This window comes from Tenrec ecaudatus, chromosome 16 (assembly GCF_050624435.1).
Source record: "Tenrec ecaudatus isolate mTenEca1 chromosome 16, mTenEca1.hap1, whole genome shotgun sequence".
In the NCBI taxonomy this organism is placed as follows: domain Eukaryota; kingdom Metazoa; phylum Chordata; class Mammalia; order Afrosoricida; family Tenrecidae; genus Tenrec; species Tenrec ecaudatus.
In genome coordinates, this window is record NC_134545.1 from 107,862,997 (window position 1) to 107,876,107 (window position 13,111).

The 13,111-nt window shown below is 53.5% G+C and overlaps 1 pseudogene; it reads left to right on the forward strand.

Annotated features, from left to right (window-relative positions):
* The first annotated feature begins 740 nt into the window (after positions 1-740).
* LOC142428698 (transmembrane protein 248 pseudogene) lies at positions 741-1,711 on the forward strand (annotated as a pseudogene).
* Positions 1,712-13,111: the final 11,400 nt, after the last annotated feature.

Genomic DNA, 13,111 nt, shown 5'->3' on the forward strand with positions numbered 1-13,111 from the left:
TCTTGGGGATCGACTTTTAGCCCAACCAAGGACAGGCATCCGAAGTCAGTGACAGCCCTGGGGGACCTGGCTCCTTGGCTCATCAAACCCACCAGCCCCAAAGGACAGCATGGGTTCCCCCTCCCCCAAAAAGAATGCAGGAAGGGGCTGGAAGGCTGGGCCAGAGGACGAGGGAGGGGTGCCGTGACATGGAGGGACAGCAGTCATGCCACAAACCCAGACGGACACAAACGGTTGGAGGGCACACCACTTGGCGAACTTTCACCCAGACGATAATAAAATGCCCTTAAAGAAACACAGGAATTCCTGGTAGAGAATTTACTTCAAAGGTCGTGAGAACCGTTTCGGAGCAACTCAAAAACGGGTATAATTTGTAATGCATGCAGTCTGCTGAGTGAGAGGGAAGCGTTGGTCAAATCCTAAAATACCTCATGTTCTCTTGGAAAACTCCGAGCCAGTGGGAGAGTGAGCCTTTTCTACTCTAAGGGCCGTGGCCAGCTCTCCTGGACATGGCAGCGTGCCACGGAGACCCACACTTCTTGATCTTGCATTAAAATGGAGATGTATATCAGTGACTTCAGCCCATAGCAATTTGGCTAGAACAGGTTCTATCTATTAAGAATGTGGAGAGAGCCTTGGCCGTGGCGTTTTCTACTGGGAAACCACCAAGGCCGGAGCCAGCATTGTGGCTCTGTGAGCTGGGCTGGCCTCTGGTGGTCGCCTCTGGCCCGCGGAGCAGGATGCCTCCCCTGGCGGCCCTGGGCCCTCTGCAGGCCACTGTGAGTGAGCCAGCACTCCGCCGACAGCCTGGGGTGCCGCTGCCTGCCGGGCGAGGTGAAGCTGTCAGCAATAATGTTCAGCACAACTCCCTAGAGAACCTGAAGCTGTACCATCAGGTGCCCGTCCCCCGCTGGTGGTCTTCATGGTCAGTGTGAGCGCCATGGCCATTGCCTTCCTGACCCAGGCTACTTCTTCAGAATCGAGGAGATTCAACCACCGGGAATGGCGGAGAACTGGAACACATTCCTGCTGCGGCTTAATGACCTGGACTCGTGTGGATCCGAGAAGGAAACACTGTAGCATCTCACCGACATCAGAAATAAAGCACAGTGAACAACAGGCCCCTCCCAGACCCCCAGGCCCTGGAGGACTCGGTTCATCTCTGTTGCCAGGCCTTTCAGGGGGTACTCCCATAATGTCACCCACCTGTACCTGACTGTCCTAGGGCAGCAGATTGGGCTCCCAGGCAGGGAGGCCCACAAGGAGATCAATGTCACCTTCATGCTGCCCAAAGCCTGGAGCGCTGACGACTGTGCGCTCCACGGGCCCTGCGAGCAGTGGTCTTCACGACCAGCATGACCCTCACTGCCGCCCTTGGCGTGTTCCCTGTCACCGTACAGCCTCCACACTGCATCCCGGATACACAGCACGCCACACTCTGGTACAAGATCTTCACCACAGCCAGAGACGCCAACATGAAGTACGCCCAAGACTAACATCCCTTCTGGTGCCGTGCTTTCAGCCCCAAGCGCGCAGTCATTGTCCCCGATGACCGCTCCCTGATAAACCTGCACCTCATGCACACCAGCTGCTTCCTCTCCCCGATGGAGGTAACCGTGTTCTGCAACGCCATTCTCAAAGGCAGGCCGAGCAAACTACGCCAGAGCAATCTGGATTCTGTCTTGAGAAGGTGGCTTTGGCTGAAGCTTAACCGCCCCCCTGGTTCATCTGTGAGAGACTGAGAGGAAGGTAACCATTCATTGCCTGCTGCACCCAGTCGGCCCGGACACTGTGTGCACACACTCTTGCATGTTGGGGTCTTCCAGCCAAAGACAGTTCATGTGCCCGTGACTGATTTGTACATATTTATAAAACTATTCCAAAAATGGAGCTCTATGAGCCCCCAATGCAATTATATATGTATATATAAAGAATGTGAACATTTAATACATCAGATCTGCTCTTGAAGCTTAAATATGTACTTCCATGCGTTTTCTTTGTGTGTGTGTGTTTTGGGAGGAGTGGGAAGGGGGGAGAAAGAGCCAGGATAAGGATCGAATATATCCGAAAGGCAATGCAAAGTAATATTTATTGAAGTCATTACTTCAGAAAAGCAAAACCCAAAGACTTCCTTACAAGATGATAAAGAGCGTGTGATTGATCCAGGACCTCCCTTGCCGGCATGCTCCAATGCCGGACCTCTGTGTAGACGCCAGGTACATTGCGCAGAGAGGAGAGATTTCTTGGCAGGTGTGGGCATGCATCATTATCGGTTTGGTTTTCATGGCTTGTTCCAATTGAGAACAAGCTGGTCTGTGTCACCTCTGGCCACAGGCGCTCGAGCTTTGCAGCAGAGGTTGCAGAAAATGCAGCACAGGCGCACACAATGGCATGCTGACGGTGTGTGCTTGTGACGAGAAGAACCTATTTTGTCATGAATTAGGTGGGTATTTATGGGGAAGACCATGGCGCTCCATTCAGTGCATACACCTTCTGATTCAATGCATCACTGCAGTTTTCTCAAGGGACCGATGCTTGTCCCACTTTCTGCATCTCCTGCTTCCACCCCACCCCCAACCCTCTAGACTTGGTCTTTGGGACATGCTGTCTGCTTTGATTTTAAGTGGCTGATGAGTAGCATGGAGGTGAGTTCACATGTATCCCTGAAGGGTAAGGGCCATGTCTTGGGGACCCCACCATGTCTTGGGGTCCCTCTTATCTGAGTGGTAAGCCTGAGCCCTGCCCCATATCTCCCTCCCGCCCTCTTTGTCATGTTCTCATGTGATCCTTCCTGCGCAGAGCAGGTGGTCGAGGCTGCCAGGCACCACCTAGCTCTTCTGGACTCCGGGTGATGGAGACTGGTGCATGTGGGGTCCATTAGTCCACATGGATAGAAGCTCTTCAAGGAACAGTTTAAAAAAAGTATATTTAAATGTTTGAAAAGATAGCCTGACAATTGACGTGTGAGTGCTGAACAATGGTGAGTGTTAGTCTCTGGGGGGAATGCTCACTTATCAATTTTTAGTGACGAAGAGCAGAACTTGTTTTGGCTCTCTGGGCAATGAGCTGGCAAGCTAGAGGGCAGATAGTTTTAACAAACAATTAGGGAGGAATGAAACTGCTCATTATAAACTAGCTTGAGGGTGGATCCCAGGCAGTACACACTTGCAATGTGCAGCGAATGGCTCTGTAATTCTTTTAGTGGCTGCTCCAGGAATTAGCCCGATGGACCTTCCAAAACATGAAACTTCTTCACAGTAAAGCCAAGGAGCCTTGGTGGCACCGGGGTTAAAGCCTAGCAGCCCACAGGTGGCCATTCAAACCCACCAGCCCCCCCACGGGAGGCAGGGGCGTCAGTCTGCTTTCGGCCTCAGAAACCCTATGGGTAGTTCTGCTTTATGCCACAGGCTTGGAATCAACACCCCACGGCAGTGGCTTTGGGGTTTTACGTTGAAAAGCAGAACCTCACAACAGTAGTGCGCTCACCCCCTACCCTGCCCTGTGCTAAAAGTTGCTTTTCTTCCCCAAGTCCCTGAAAGCCCACAATGATTCCCCGTAAGCCCGCGATGCCACTGTTAGTGAACGTTGCAGTTGCCCACAAATGCGCCGTGTCCGCTGCTCTGTCCTCTGGGCGTGGATTTGGGTATCCACCTCCTGCTGTCACTCCTCTGAGCATTCCGACAGTTCAGCTTCGCTGGTGCTGGATGCTCTCAGCTCTTGCTCCTCCGAGAACCCTCTTTTCAAAGACACCTTCCTTTTGTGAATGAGGCCATGTCTGAAGAGCAGGCCACCAGTCGCCTGCAATCCACACATTTTTTTGTTTCTGCCCCGCCGTTGCAATCCGGTCACTGTGCCATCGCGTATCCTTCTTCCTCCCTGTTCCCGGCCTGTGTCCTTCCTCCTCACCTAACGCTCTGGCCACCGTCCTTATTCCATGCCTCCTCTTGGGATCTTAGGTGGCTGGTTTTTCCAACAAGGGGTGGAGCACAGTCCCAGCACGGATGCAAACCAAACAACAAGAGCTAGCGAGTTCAGGGCACTTCCAGGCTGAGAATGGGAGAGAATTCAGCCAGTGTCAAGGAGGTGGCCAGTGCTAGACGGGCGGGCAGAGGTGGAGGAGGGACGTTTGGAAAGAGCGGCAGAAGGAGGTGATGTCTAAAAGGGAAGATTAAAAATAGGAGCTAAAGCATCTTAGAGGCGATTTGACGGCGGGGGAGGGGGAATGCTCTAAAATTGATGTGGGGGCGATTGTGCACCTCTGTGATATGATTGAACTACTGGGTGATATGATATGTAAATTACTTGTGAATAAAAGTGAAAAAAAGAGAGAAGCAATGACACTAATACATCTGGGAGCGGTCTTCACACCAGGACAAAGCTTGGCATTTCTACTGTCGAGAAGGGGAGAAGACCGAACTCCACACTGTTTCTAACATGCAGGACCCGGTCCTTTAGGGAGCGACAACTCTTCGAGGGCAGCTGCCTTTGATGTTGTTCACTGCATAGGCGTAGCTGCTGTTTGCAAGGACAGGCCTGCACCCGGGTCTCTGCTGTTAGATGATGTTCTGGACTGAAGAAGCAGATGCAGGGGATTTGTTGCACTGATGCATGACTGGAGTACGACGGCTATCATCCCGTACCCGGCATCACCCTGGCTCGTTCGTTGCTGGCTGCGAGAGGATAATTGGTTTCCGGTGTGTGCTCTGGGAACCCACTTAGAACAGCTGAGTTTGGGGAGATTTATGGGGTCCAGCATTTGTTTTTACATGGTAAGTTCATCCAGCTGTTCTGTTTGTTCTTTGGTTAGTATTGCAAACCACTGGAGAAAGCTGCTGGAGAAGCAGGGACATGGTGATAAATGATACAAGAGCCCTGTTTGGAAAAGCCACAGTATTATGTGTTGATAAAAACACAGAAAATTACCCTGTTCTCATTAATAAATGAGTGTACACTCTTGAGCTGTATTACTGTCTTTTAAAAAAATCTGTTCTGGAGACACGGATGTTCCAAGTTTCAGAATTTTCACTAACAGAAAGCCAACTCTTCCATGCCGTCTGCCACGCTAACCCCGCTCAGCTGCTGCCGCTTGTGTGTTGCTGCTGCTTTCTCTCCAGTACAGGCACCCGCCCACCCACGGTGGATGGGTCGGCCCATAACTCTGTAGTGTTCACACTTGGCCTTGGCTTAGGAAGCCAGGCAAGGACCACTTTTAATTAAAAAAGAAAGGTGTCCTCTCAGGCTGACACAGGGTATCTGCTCTAGGAGGTGGACACTCGGGCAGGGTCTAAAAAGTCAGGAAGTGACCATATTCAGGAAGTGAGTGGATCAGGTTGGGCGAGAAGGGAGGGAACCGCCCTTTGGTGGGCGGCATGGAAACTGCATGGACCGCCTCCTGACTGGCCTGCTGCCCTTGCTGAGGACCCCGTCTATCGAGTACCAGGGCGATGCTGGGCTCCCAGGGTTGCCATTCTTGAGGGGACCAGCTGAATGCCTGATGGCAGGTGTGTCATTATCCTGGACGGTTTTACAGTGGAAACTGTCTTTGCTTGATGCTACCGCTGGGAATCCCTGCAACGTAACATCACTTACCTCCCTTCCTGCTATGTGTCTATTTCCCAGTCCTCCTCCCTTCCAATCCTTCCGAATTTTGCCCCAATATAAAAGGATTGATTCAGGAGCTGCGTCCCCCTCCCTGTTGCAGCTGTTCCCTTCACAGACCTGTCTATTGTTAGGCTGAGAATTGAGCCAACGGCGGCAAGTTCCGTCCCAGAACTGAAGCGTGGCTCAGGGCCATGGTCTTGGGGGAGGGTCCAGCTGTCTTCCGCACGGTCGTTCTTAGGATTTTGTTCCACATCCTTCTCCTCTACCCGGGACTTTTTACTGTGATCCCTTTTCAGAGTGGTTGCTAGTGGTGGTGGCAGCATCTGGTTCTTCCAGTCTCGGGCTGGAAACGAACGATTCGTGGTTCACTGGCCCATTGGACCAAGTGTTCCAGGAGTCTTTCGGCTCCCATCATTGGTCTCCTCTCTGGTTACACCTTCTATTTAGCTGCCAGGTGTCTTTGTGAATGATGTTTTGCTAGTTGACGTCTGTGTCCCCTGAGACCCATGGTCCTGAGTCCCCAGCCCAGCGACTCATTTCCACAAGGTGTTTGGTTATGTCCAAAGAGCCATCATAACTTTGCCCCTGTGTGCTTCGTGGCTATATTTGCATCAATGGTGTAAATATCCTTGTACAAAATATTCCTGGTCCAAGCTATAGATAGATATCTATGTATCTGTATTTCACTCTCCCTCTCACATCTGCTCTTGCATCTCAGCCTGGCACATCTGTGTGCATGCTTCTCTCAAGAATGATGGCCATGGTTACTGTTGTGGTATCTTATTTTTATGCACGCATCATCATCATCTTCATCATCACCATCATCATCATCATCATCTGGAGAAAGACGAGGTTTTCTATTCCTGTACAGAGTAACCGTCTCGGCACACCCACAGGGGCACTTCTACTCTGTCCTACGGGGTCACTGTGAGTCGGAAATGATCCGGTGGCAGTGCATTTGGTGTTGATCATCATGATCTCCCTCCCATCCAGGCCATTCTGACTCACAGGGGCCCCACAGGAGAGGGTAGAACTGCCCCTGTGGGTTTTCTGAGACGAATTCTTTTACTGGAGTAGAACGCCTTGTCTTTCTCCCGAGGAGCAGCTGGTGGCTACAAACTGCCAGCCTTGCCGTTAGCAGCCTATCATGTAACTTGCTCTGCCACCAGGGCTCCAGGGCATGCTTACACACACACGTTCTTTAGACTTCTGCGCCGTATGTAGTGCCAGGACCACATAGAGCAATGGACTGTTCATGCTGGCTGTGAAAGACGTCATTTCACAGAGATTTCGTTGTTGGCTTCCAGCACGAAGTGAGAGGTGGCCTGCCGTGACGGAGACAGCGCTGGGCGGCAACCCTGCTTCGGTTTGCTTGGGCCACCCCCGACCTCAGCTCTCCAAGCCTCAGTGTCCCCGTCTGTGCTCCACAGCTGTAAGCCAGAGAGCACTTGGGGCCATTGTGCGGGTCAGAGACCTGGTCAACCAAAAGGTTGCCGACAGTGCTTTAGCGAAAGCCTGTGGCAAACTGTAGTCACTTACTGCGGTCAGCTGGGGTCCAGAAATACTGAACGGTAAATTCCAGAGAAATTCATACATTTTAAATCGCATGCCCTTCTGAACACCGAGATGGACTCTCTCGCCCTGCCCGTCACATCTGGGACGAGAATGGTCCCTTTGTCTAATGTGTCTGTGCCGTCTGGATTACAGGGACCAACCACGGGTCACTCAGGGGCCCTCTCAGTGAGCAGATGGGCTCTGGCGACTTCATAGCGCTGGTGTTCAAGTAGCCCTTGTCCTACTTAATCCTCACTCTGTTTTATTGTTTCTTGCTGTTGGTCTCTACTGTAAGTCTAACCTGTCAATCAAACTCTGTCCGAGGAAGGGAACACAGCCTGTTTGGGGCCCAGGGCTGCCTGTGGGTCTTAGAATCCCCTGTGCCCACATGGGGAGGCCACTGTCCTTCATCTTGGGAACACACTTCCTGCTTTGTCTTCCACATTCATTACCCTTCCGGCTGTTATCCAGGACGGGCTCCTTAGTGGTCCAGTGTGTGCCAACAGCAGGCTGTTTCCCAAAGGCATTCCCCCGCCTTCGGTGTGCGAAGCCCCTCGGTTTTCAGAGCACCTTCCCTTGCTCAGGGCCTTTCCCCACTGCCCGAGGCCCGGCGAGTCCATGCTTAGTCTCCTGGTTCTTATTCTCGGGGAGGGGGAGGGGGAGAGGGAGGGTCTGCGTTCTGCTTGGCTGGCCTTGGTTTTGCTCTGTGCCCGTTGTTGAAATGCTCACGCCGTGGCACGACTGTGTTTGCTGCTGCATCCGCTGAGCACAGCAGGGCACGCCCAGCCCAGAGTGCGCAGGTACAACTCAGTGGCACCGACGATGTCATTCTGCCAGGTGTGCATCCAGCCTTGCCCTCCTTTGGAGTGACCTCCACGGCCCTGCACACTCCCTGGGAACATCAACTCCCTGCCCCCTAGCCTCCTGCCAACCCTGCACCAGTAGCTGTTGTCCATGGGTTGGCTCTTGCCCTTGGAGAGCTTACTAGTCAAGTTGGTGGGGGTGTTTGGGAAGCAGCTTTGAAAAGTCTGCGTTTTTTATTTTACGTGGTAAGTGTGTGGTTGCAACATTTCCCGTTAAGTGGCCAGCCGGCCAGCCGTACCCTTGAGACTTTCCCAGCCCCATGGATGGCACCTCACCTGGAAGTCTGCTCGCCCTGAGATGAGACCACAGTGGCGGCCTTGTTCTCTCTCCCCAGTCTTGGGCTCCTGCAGGAGTGTGTGATGGCTCGCTGAGGTCACGCCGGTGGCCATCTCTAGGCTTGGCCTAGTTCTTGACTGACAGTAGGTATGCCCCACATGTGCTGGTCCATGGGCACCGAGGAAACACCTTGGAAATGCAAACTGCATATCTGGAGGTAGAGGATGATCGAAATGCATCCTGCTGGCAGCAGCCCACCCAGTAGGTGTTGTTCCCGTCAGACTTGCTGCGGTTGTTGGCAGTGCCCCTGGGGAGCGAGACTCTCCGTGGGCAGTTTCTCTTAGCTGCATATCCGTCCTTTTCCCATGAAGAATAGGCAAAAGGGTCTTAGTATGGTTACAAAATAGCAAAATGTAATCAAAGGTACCCAGGACATCAGCCAGCATCCTGCTGCTCAGTCTTTTTGTTTCTCTGCCTGTTCAGTTCTTCTGTCTGCTTGCCCAGCCCATGGCTACTGAGGTGATTTTGACCCTTAGTGACCCGGTAGGACAGAGTAGAACTGCCCCATCGGCATTTGTAAGACTTACATCTTTATAGGAGCAAACAGCCGCATCTCTCTCCTGTGGAGTGTGTGGTGGGCCTGAACCATCAACCTTGCAGTGAGCAGCCCAGCGCTTAACCCGATGGGCAGTCAGTCATCTGCATCTTTGTATGCCACATAATCCGAACAGTGTCTAGGTAATTGCCAATTTATTTTTCTTGCCATTTAAAGTTCTTCCCTTAGTTTGTCATACGTGCTTCCATCAGTGCGGGCCCTTCTGTATTACTTTTAATCATTCAGTACGCTCTCGTGTGCTGTTCTAGAGTGTAGGAGGGGCAGTAGGAAGTGTTGCTAAAAATGGGAGACCTCTTAATGCACAAGAACATTGATAGGGCAATACACACCTGAAACTGGAGCTTCCATCTCTCTAGGCCTTCCCCAGAGAAGTCGGTACTCAGGTAAGTGCCCACCAGTGGTGATATTCATCTCTGAGGTCAGCCTTGCGCCCAGAGCTGCGCCCTGGCGTGAGTTCAGTCCCAGGCTTGAAGGGGGTTTTGGGGGCTTCACCAGTCTCCACTGGGCCAGTTTGATTTTAAAATTTTGTTCCACATTTTTTTTTTTTAATCCCAGTCTACCCAGGAGCAGCCTCTATTGCGATCCTTTCCAGAGCAGCCACTGGGCACCATCTACTCCTTCTGGTCTCAGGGTCCCCTGGCCGTTTGGACTAATTGTTTCTGTGGGTCTCGGATTTCCTTCCCTCTCTGCTCGGGTTGGGGGGCTGACACTAGCGGCAGCTTCGATGGCATTTTTATTTCTGAATGTCCTGCTTTTGCCCTTGGCCCTTTGACCCATTAGGCCTTTTGGGATTTCATTTCCTGAAAGTGGCAGGATGACTTTGTGAGATGAAGCGTCACCTCCGCTGTGTTTTCGAGGGAGAGAGAAGCCATCACCGCGTTGTGGATCTCATCCTGCTCAGCTTGAACTGGCCCCTCCGGCTTCCAGCCACAGGCAGGCAGATCGCCTGATCCTTGAAATCCTCAGGCCGTGGCAGCAGTAATGATCTCCACGGCACGTTGATTTGGAATGTGCGTTTGCGTTATGGCTGCTACAACTACGTGGCCAAGCTTGGATAGATGGCTCAGAGGTGGCAGCCCCCCCCTTTCCTGACATGATGCCCCCTCAGTGTGCTCTCATCGTCATTGCAGGCCATCTGCTGCTGGAGGCCAGCCGCAGACGTCCCTTGTCAACCACGTCTGACCTCTAGCATTGGGAAGGACGGGAAAACATAATGCTGCACTTTATGGTGCTCCATCGTCTGTCATGAACATCCGTCCTGTCCGTCCCTGTCTCCACCATTCCCTCCTCCCTCCCACGACGTGCCGCTGTCCCCGGGGCCTCATTCTGAGACAGTGTGGTCACCAGGTCTCCCTGCAGCTTGTATGACAGGGTCAGCTGCTCATCACTTGCGTACCTAGCCAACCTTCCCTGTTTTGAGTCTCCTCTGGGGGTAGTTGGCACACTCCTGTTGTATGGTACGATCATCGCACATTAGAAGAGAAACGGGCATGAAGATAAACATGGGCCAGAGCGTCCCCTAGAAGCAAGGATAGCAAGACTTCCTCTTACACGCTTGCCCAGAGAGGCTAGCCCTGGAGGACATCATGCGTGGCAAAGGGAAGGGACCGAGGAAGAGGCGAAGGCCCTCCAGGAGGTGGAGAGACACGGGGGTTGCAATCATGGGGACAATTGTGAGCACGGCACAGGACCGGGCAGTATTTCGGTCATTATGCATAGGCACCTAATCACCACCACCACCACCCTCCCACACCTAATATTGTCCAGTGGCTCCTAGCATTCATTCCCTGATTAAGCTTCAGAAGGAATCACTTTTTAATACGGCCTACTGAGTAGCCCGGGCCCGAGTGGGGAGAGTGGATGGTACACCTTCCATCACTTCCTGTGGCGTGTGCCTCGAGCACCCTGGTCTAGGTAGGGGGTGACGAATTGGGTGGTTGACCCCAGGGCTGGGGGTTCAAACTCGCCTGCTGCACAGTGGGAGGAAGATGGGGCTTTCTGCTTCCAGCAGGACTTACAGCCACTGGAACCCACGGGGGCGGTTCTCCTCTGTCCTGTAGGGTCCCTGGGTTCGGATGGGACTCAGTGGTACTGAGTTTGAGTTTGGAGGACGTGCTCATGAATGGCCACCAAACCGTACCACCTCCAGCAACACATCAAACCCACTGCTGACAAGCCCACGCCCACGTGCTAGCAACCCCGTAGAGCAGCGGTTCTCAACCTGTGGGTCGCGGCCCCTTTCGGGGTCGAATGACCCTTTCAAAGGGGTTGCCCGATTTGTAACAGTAGCAAAATTACAGTTATGAAGTAGCCAGGGAAATAATTTTCTCTTTGGGGAGGGGTACTACAACCTGAGCACTGTATGAAAGGGTTGCAGCATGAGGATGGTTGAGAACCGCCACCCTAGAGTCTCGGAGACTATCCATTTGCCTGGGAGCAGACAGCCGCCTCTTTCCCTGGAGGAGCGGCCACCGGTGGCCTTGCGCTGTGGTTACCAGCTCAGCTTTGAGGACCCTGCTGAGCATGTCGCAGTGACCCCGTGTAAAGGATACTGGGGAGGGGCCCTTCCCCACTCTGCTCTAGAATGGGCTGCTCTGTCTTCCTTGGGGTGTGTGTGGGAGGGGAGGTGTCTCAGGACCTGTCCAGAGGGTCAGGCCAGCTCCTAGGGACACAGGAACGTTGGCTCTAGGGAAATGCAAGCTCTCTCCTTCCTTAATATCCAGAGTAGTCATGTCACCATGCTTTTGAGATTCGAAAAGCACCGGGAGGAGGGCCCAGCCTTCGAGAAGCTTGAAGTCCTAGCAGAGGAGGCAAAATGATCCAGAAACAGGACCAACTACAGGCTCAACAGCTGGGTACCAATGTGCTCATGCCCACTAACACATGCAGGGCTTTGTGTGGAGCCTGGTCTTCCTTGCCCGGAGCCCTTGGGGACATAGTGTTTACAACTTGGGTTGTGAACCACAAGGTGAGCAATTTTCACCAATTCGCCCCGCTTTGGAGAGAGATGAGGCTCTCCCCTCCTGTAAGCAGTTACAGTCTTGAAAACCCACAGCGGCAAGTCTCGCTGCCCTACAGGGTCACAGTGTGTCAGCATTGACCTGGCAGTGAGTGAGTGAGTCTTTCCTAGTCCGCGCGTCACCTGTTTTGCCCTGAAGCTTGATTTCTCACTCAGTGAGGCCTCCTGTGAGCCCTCCCCTGGAGAGGGACTCCCCTGCAAAGAGGCGGTGTAGTGTTCTGAGTATGGGCGTCACACGACTGATGGGCCATTGGCCTTACTGATGAAATAGTAGCAGTCAGGCCCCTGTGGGCATGTGGGGCTCTGCTCTCTGGAGCGAATGTCCTAGCATAGGGCGACTGACATGAAGGGAAGACTTATCTTTAATGTCAGGAAGCACTATTTTACCGTCTCGGTAAAAGGTTCCTACCCGTGGTCAGTGGGCTCCACCTGTGGTCAGTGGGTTCCACCTGTGGTCAGTGGGCTCCACCTGTGGTCAGTGGGCTCCACCTGTGGTCCGTGGGCTCCACCCGTGGTCCGTGGGCTCCACCCGTGGTCCGTGGGCTCCACCCGTGGTCCGTGGGCTCCACCCGTGGTCCGTGGGCTCCACCCGTGGTCCGTGGGCTCCACCCGTGGTCCGTGGGCTCCACCCGTGGTCCGTGGGCTCCACCCGTGGTCCGTGGGCTCCACCCGTGGTCCGTGGGCTCCACCCGTGGTCCGTGGGCTCCACCCGTGGTCCGTGGGCTCCACCCGTGGTTGTGTTCTTTTCCGCACGGGGACGTTCTCATTCTCATCCAGTTGGTGGCGCCCTTGTAGTCTGAAGAGAGGCCACCATGCTGCTCCTTTGAAAGACAGGTCCCTATGACCCCACCACAGGTGTGTGACCGCACCCCCACATTGATGCTGGTCTGGACATGAGGCTGCTGCCCTCAGAGGTCAGGCTATGTGGCTGCTAGGGACAGAGGTCGGCTCTCGTATCGCTGCTACGTTTGTGGTCCACACCCCCCTTGGTATACCAGCTGCCATTGGCCATTGGCTCTTTAGCTTTGAACAAGAGCCGCTTATATAGAATCGCTGTCCACCTTCCGTCATGGTGCTATGGATCCTCGGACCAGTGCACCGCCCGTGTGCGGGCTTCGACCTGCAGCATACAAGCGCCCGGCTCAGAGAGCAGCTGAGCCAGCCTGCTAGGTTGACCAGGT